This window comes from Lipotes vexillifer, unplaced genomic scaffold, assembly GCF_000442215.2.
Source record: "Lipotes vexillifer unplaced genomic scaffold, Lipotes_vexillifer_v1.1 scaffold165, whole genome shotgun sequence".
Lineage (NCBI taxonomy): Eukaryota > Metazoa > Chordata > Mammalia > Artiodactyla > Lipotidae > Lipotes > Lipotes vexillifer.
Window position 1 is genome coordinate 807,751 of NW_006799066.1, and position 7,733 is coordinate 815,483.

General features: G+C 35.0%; 1 protein-coding gene across 3 annotated transcripts in view; it reads left to right on the forward strand.

Annotated features, from left to right (window-relative positions):
* The window catches only part of RAB2A (RAB2A, member RAS oncogene family), a 74,342-nt gene that overhangs the window by 49,466 nt on the left and 17,143 nt on the right, over positions 1-7,733 (forward strand). The gene's annotated exons all lie outside the window — the stretch shown is intronic.

Genomic DNA, 7,733 nt, shown 5'->3' on the forward strand with positions numbered 1-7,733 from the left:
AGGGAAAGTATTATATTATTGCAATGTAACATTATACAAAGCATGGGAATTCTGACATAATTAATAAATAAAATTTGTAGTATCAGTTATTTCCATTCATCAACCTGAACTATGGAAGTTTTGTGAACACACCATGTTCTTCTGTGCTCTGTGTAGGTGGATGTGGTATTTATTTGTTATACATACAGGAATAGACTAATAGAATAATCCTCTCTTAGGTAAGTGTATTACTACACTCTATTTCATAAAAAGCAGAAATGAGAATAAGAAAATATGTAGTTTGCCCAGAGTAATGCTGGGGTTTCCACCTTCTGGGTAAGAATCTTAAGAGCAGCGGCAGAAGGGGATTCTAGAAAACAAATGATTGGAGAAGCACTTGTCCTAAGGATAGCAGAGGATGGGGTCATAGGCCACAACTAGCGCTGCGCCTTCAACATAGTGAACAATGAGTAAATACTTATTAGGAATAATACTCGGAGCATGTCTGATTAACCGTTGAACCGCAAAATTGACTACAGTAGTTCAACAGCATTGGTATTTTCACTGAAGAATTCTTAGGTAAGATATTATACTCATCTATACTTGATGAGGTGCTCTGTGATTGTCCTTAAATACTCTTCTTACAGGCTCAAACTAATGCTTTGCCTGTGTTGTAAATTCATTACATCTTGATAACATCCAAGAATAATATTTTACTTCACCCAGCAAACCCAGAGAGAAATCCATTCTGTCCTCTTGTTTGACTTAAAATAGATGTATAAAGCTGCCTGTTTCCATGAAGCACTCCTTTATTAGAGGTGTTGGATTTGAAACAACACCTGGGCCAACGTGTTATGGGGGTTTCAAGACATCTGAAACATATCCTTACTGATAATTAACAATGGATTTTCTTGTTGATTTTGAGAACCTTAAAGCCAGAATTGTCTGTATTTTATGAAAGAGCCATACTGTGAAGTTAGATGACAAGGCAGCCACTACTGGAAAGTAATTCTAAATTTCTAGTTTTGACTCTAATGCCTTTGTGTTCATTTTTCTTATTTTTAACAAGTAACAGTAGGTGTTTATGTGTAAGTAGCAAATTACTATTGTCAGTTTTGCTGAACATTTAAATAAAATATATTTCATTAATGTTTTGGCAGCATTTATTACAAAAATTCTGTATCCTTGGTTAATAATAAAAATAATTGTTTAAATTTGATCAGGCAGGAATTTCCCATACTCATGAGAGAACAGTACTTTACTTAATCATGTAAATTAATTTGCCTCTCAGAAGCCAAGGATATTTTAAGAAATAATCTTTTTTTTTTTTTAACTTTATTTATTTACTTACTTTTGGCTGCGTTGGGTCTTCATTGCTGCGCACGTGCTTTCTCTAGTTGCGGCGAGCAGGGGCTACTCTTTGTCTTGGTGCGTGGGCTTCTCATTGCGGTGGCTTCTCTTGTGGCAGAGCACGGGCTGTAGGCGCATGGGCTTCAGTAGTTGTGGCACGTGGGCTCAGTAGTTGTGGCTCGCAGATTCTAGAGCGCAGGCTCAGTAGTTGTGGCACACGAGCTTAGTTGCTCCGTGGCATATGGGATCTTCCCGGGCCAGGGCTCGAACCCATGTCCCCTGCGTTGGCAGGCGGATTCTTAACCACTGTGCCACCAGGGAGGTCCAGACAGAAAGCTTTTAGAGAAACTATTCTACTACAGCCAAACATCACAAAGGAAATTGTGGTACTACTTCCACCATCAGCTGGCTCTAATGAGGTTTTCCATGCTCCTCCTTTCCCTGTAGGAGCTGTGTCAGAGGAAGCCAGCTAAAGCATAGGTTTAAATAAGATCCCGAGTCTCATAACACAGTACCCAAAATGTCCAAGTTCCAGTAGAAACTCACCACACCTAGAAGTAGGAAGACCTCAAACTGAATGAAAAAAAAAAAAATCAATAGATGCCAACAGCAAGATGACAGAGATGTTAGAATTATCTGACAAAGATTTTTTAGGCAACCATCATAAAAATGCCTCAACATGCATGCATGTTTGAAACATGTTTGAAACAACATGCATGCATGCTTGAAACAAATGAAAAATAGTCTCAGCAAAATAACTATAAGATAAAAAGAAGAACAAGATAGAAATTTTAGAACTGAAAACTATAACAACAAATGTAAAACTCAGTGGATGGAATCAACAACAGAATGATGGGGACAGGGGAGAGAAATAGTGAACTGGACGGTAGAGCAATAGAAACTACTCAGTTTAAACTACAGAGAGAAATAGAGTAGAAAAAAAATGAACAGTGCCTCAGGAATCTGTGGGGCTATAACAAAAGCTCTAACATTGTATTATCAGACTCCTAGAAGGAGAGAAGAAAGAAGATGGCTCTGAAAAAGTACTCAAAGGAATAATGACTGAAAACTTCCCAAATGTGGCAGAAGATATAAACCTACAGATTCAAGAATCTACGCCAGCTCCAAACAGGATAAACCTTAAAAATCCACACCAAGACAAACTTCTGTCCATAGTCAAATCTCTGAAAGCTAAAGACAAAGAAAATATCTTGAAAGCAGTGAAAAACAATTCCTTACCAACTGGAATGACAGCAGAATTCTGTCAGAAACCATGGAGGCCGGAAGGAAATAGCACATTTTTCAAGAGCTGAAAAAAAACTTTCAGTCCACAATACTAGAACCAAGAAAAATATCTCGGGAGTGAAGGGAAATCAAGACATTCTCAGATGAAAGAAAAGCAAGAATTTATCAGTAGCAGATCCACCATAAACGAATGGCTAAAGAAATTATCTAACAAATGAAATGATAAAAGAAAGAACCTTTTAAGAGGGAACACCAGTAACCAGAAGTATGAATAATCACAATAGACCTTTTTCTTAAAACTTTTAAGTCTTGTAAGTTACATTTGACAATTGAAGCAAAACTCTAATGTCTGATGTGGTTTTCAGTGTACATATAGGAAATAAAACCACACTGGAGAAAAAGGGACATCAAGGGATGTACGGTCTTTATACTTCACCTGACTTGGTAGAATGACAACACTAGCAGACTGTAATAAGTTTTTATTTATTTATGTATGTATGTATGTATAATGCAATACTCAGAGCAACTACTCAAAAATATACAAAGAGACACACTAGAAAACAGTAGATAAATCAATGTAGAATGTTAAAAAGTGTTCAGTTAACCCTCAGAAAGGCAGGAAAAAGAAAACAAAAAATAGCAAACAAAAATAAAGTGGCATACTTAAACCCTCACATAGCAGTAATTACCTGGAATATAAATGATTTAAATACACCAATCAAAAGACAGAGCTTGGCAGAGAGGATTACAAAATATGACCCATCTATATGGTGTCTACAGGAAACTGACTTCAAATATAATGATACAGGCGGTTTGAAAATAAAATGATGGGAAAATACATATGACACAAACACTAATCAAAAGAAAGCATGAGTGGCTCTCTTAATAACAGATAAAGTTGACAGAGTGGGACATTACATGATAATAAAAGAAGAGTCCACCAGGGAGATAATAGCAATCCTAAATTTATGTCCACCAAACTACAGAGCTGCAAGATGTATGAAGCAAAAACCAGTAGAACCAATGGAACTAGAAATCAATCATCGTCTCCACCTATAATTATGGATTTGTTTCTCCTCTCAGTTCTGTTGGTTCTGATTATCAATAACAGGTAACTGGGAAATTCTTCAGAGACTTGGAAACTAAACAGTACACTTCTACATAATGTGTGTGTCAAAGGGGAAGTCTCAAAGGAAATTTTAAAAATACATTGAACTGAATGAAAAGTAAAATACAACATACCAGAATTTGTGGGAAACACATAATGCAGTGCAGAGAGGGACATTTATAGCATTAACCACATTCGTTAGAAAAGGGAAAAGTCTCAGATCAAGAATCTTAGCTCCTACCTCAAGAACCCAAAGCAAATAGAAGGAAGAAAATAATAAAGATAAGAGCAGAAATCAGTGAAATCAAAAACAGGAAAACAATAGAGGAAATTTTTAAAGCCTGTTTTTTTTTTTTAAGTAGATAATATAGCAAGACTGATTGACAAAGAAGCAAAGAGAGAGAAGGTACAGATTACCAATATCAGGAACAAAACAGAAGTTATAACTATAGATCCTGAAGACATCAAAGGAATAATACATAAATATGGTAAATTAGATGAAATGGACAAAAAGAACACAAACTCAGCCCAAACTACTACAGCTCTCCTAGTATGAAATAGAGTATTTGAACAGCCCTGTAACTATTAAGGAGATTGAATTAGTAATTTTAAAATGTTCCAAAAACAAGTATCTAGGTTCAGATGGTTTCACCGGAGGGTTCTACCAAACATTTACAGAAAGAATGAACACCAATTCTACACTATCCTTTCCAGAAAATAGAAGAGGTAGAACATTTCCTTATTTATTTTAAGAAGCTAATATTGCCCTGATACCAAAACCAAAGGAAAAAAAAAAAAGGGTACAGACTGATAACATTTATTAATATATGAAAAAAATTCTCAACAAAATATCAGCAAGTAGAATTTCACCAATATATGAAATCATATACATGTGCATATGTATAATATATACATCATGGCCAAAAGGAATTTATTCCAGGGATACAGAGCTGGTTCAGTATAATCTACCATTTTAATAGGATAAAGAAGAAAAATCAGATCGTAACAGTCAGTGCAGAAAATGCATGTGACAAAATCCAACGCCAGCCGTGTTTAAAAACCCTCAAAAAAAAAAAAAAAGGAATTGAGGAGGACTTGCTCAGCTTGTTAAAGAACATCTACAAAAAAACCTACAATTAACATTATACTTAGTGGTGAAAGGCTGAATGCTTTACCCCTTAGATCAGGAACAAAGCAAGGATACCTGTTCTCATGATATAAAGGCATGAAATAAAGGCATACAGCTCAAAAAGGAAGACATAAAACTGTTTATTTTGTGGATGACATGATTGTCTCTGTAGGAATCCCAAGGAATTTGCAAAATAAATAAACTAGAGCTAAAAAGTGAGTTCAGCAAGTTTACAGGATTTTTACAAGACATATATAAAAAATCTAATGTATTTCTATATACTCACAATGAACACCAAAAGGTAAAATACAGTGCCATCTATAATCACACAAAAAGAAAATGAAATACCTAGGTATAAATCTAAAAATGACAGGTATAGGACATGTATGCTGAAAACTACAAAATGCTGATGAAAGAAAGTAAAGAAGATATAAATAAATGGAGAGACATACACTGTGTTCATTGTTTGGAATTCTCAACCTAGTAAAGATGTCACTTCTTCGTAAATTGATATACAGGTTTAACCCAACTCTTATCAAACAAAATTCCAGTAAGTTTTTTTGTAGATAATCTGACAATAATATTATTATAAAATACATACTGAAAGGCAAAGGAACTAGAATAACTAAAACAACTTTGAAAAAGAATAAAGTAGGAAGAATCACTCTATTTGATTTCAAGTCTTAACGTAGCTGTAGTTGTCAAGACTGTGATATTGGTGAAGGGAGAGAAGCATCAGTGGAACCAAATAGAGAACCCACAAACATGCCCAACTGCTTTTTAACAAAGGTGCAAAAACAATTCACAGGGTCAGATAGCCATTTCAACAAATGGTGCTGTAGCAATTGGACATCCATAAGCAAAAAAAAAGAAAGGACCTAAGTCTCACACCTTATACAAAAACTCAGAACTGATCATGGAATTAAATGTAAAATGTTTTACCTATTTATCTTTTATGGAAGAAAACAGGAGAAAGTCTTTTGGTTCTAGCAGTAGGCATGCTTGTCACTAAAAGCATGATCCATAAAAGGAAAAATTGATAAATTAGTCTTTAAAAACTTTTGTTCTATGAATAAGCCTGGTAAGAGGATGAAAAGACAACCTACAGACTGGGAGAAAGTATTTACAAACCAAATATCCGACAAAGGACCGCTGGTATCTAAAATAAAGAACTCTCGAAACTCAATAGTAAAAAAAACAGATAGTCCAATTAGAAGATGGTCAGAAGACATGACCAGACATTTCATGAAAGAGCATATATAAATGGCAGATAAACACTTGAAAAGATATTCAGCATCACTAGCCATTAGAGAAATGCAAATTAAGACCTCCATGAGGTATCACTACACACTAAAATGAAACATAGTGACACCACCAAATGCTAGCAAGCATGTGGAGAAACTAGGTCATTCATACATTGCTGGTGGGAATGTTAAAGTGATATAGCCACTTTGGAAAACAGTTTGGCAGTTTCTTTAAAAACTGGATGTGCATCTATCATATGACCTAGCAATTGCACCCCGGGGCATTTATCCGAGAGAAATGAAGACATATGTTCACACAGAAACCCATACACAGATGTTCATAGCAGCTTTATTCATGATAACCAAACACTGGAAACAGCCCAGATGTCCTTCAGCGGATGAATAGTTAGACGAAGTGTATAGTACATCCACACCATGGAATACTACTCAGCATTAAAAAAGAACGAACTATTGTGACATGCAGCAACCTGGATGAATTTCCAGAAAAGTATTCTTAATGAGTAAAGTCAGTCCCAAAAGGTTGCACATTGTGTGATTCCATTTATATGACTTGGTTGAAATGACAAAATTCGAGAAATGGAGAACAGATTAGTCATTGCCAGTGTTAAGCCAGGGTGGAAGAGGAGGTGGTATGGTTATAAAAAGACAGCGAGAGATCCCTGAAAACGGAAATGTTCTGTATCCCTTTTCATTATTTTGGTTGTATGTTTCCAAGATACCACCACTGAGGGAAATGAGGTGAAAGTCACACAGGATCTCTCTGTATTATCTTACACCTGCACATCAGTCTGTAATTATCTCAGAAAGTTTGATCAAAACATAATAGTAGTAACCACATACAAGCAACTTTAATTAAATTTAACCTGTTCTTTAAGATCACAATGGCAATTTAAAAAATGAAAATTAAGGATTACAAAACCTCACAACTGTAGTGAAATACTAATGTGAGAATATGGAATATAGTTATAAAGGCTTAAGTGATTTTTTTTTAATTCATGAAGATCCCAGGATTTCTTTTTCAAATTATTGTCATTATTTGTTAAGTATGGCTCTTTCATGAGTCTGTCACATGCTTACACAGAGCAAATTTTATACAACCAGTTCCCTCCATGCTAAATGTTGTATGTTTAGCATATGCCTAATAAATAATAGAGTTACTGTTGTGATTTTTATTATGCATAGACTTCCTTCATACGATTTCTCAGAAGAAGCAGAACATGAAATTACACTAATATTCATAAAAAAGACAGGCTATATGGAATAAAAAACACCTGGTTGGAAGATAATGATGAGTTGTACAAAGTAACTAAAGGAAGAACTCCAAAAATGGGCTAAATATTAGATGTTTTGCACTAGTTTTTTTTTTTGAAAAAGAGTTCATTGATGACCTCTATGCATGTCAGACTTTAAAATAATTAAGTTCATCATTAAGTAAAGAGCATTTATATGACAGTACACATTTATCCATTAGTTTATTTATTTATTTTTTTTACATCCCCTGTATTAAAGCATTTTGGTAGCCTCACAGTAAGATTGATGGAGCTGCTATTTTAAATTAATTTAAATAGTGTCACCATTTTTAAAAATAAACCCACGGGGCCTCCCTGGTGGCGCAGTGGTTGAGAGTCCGCCTGCCGATGCAGGGGATACGGGTTCG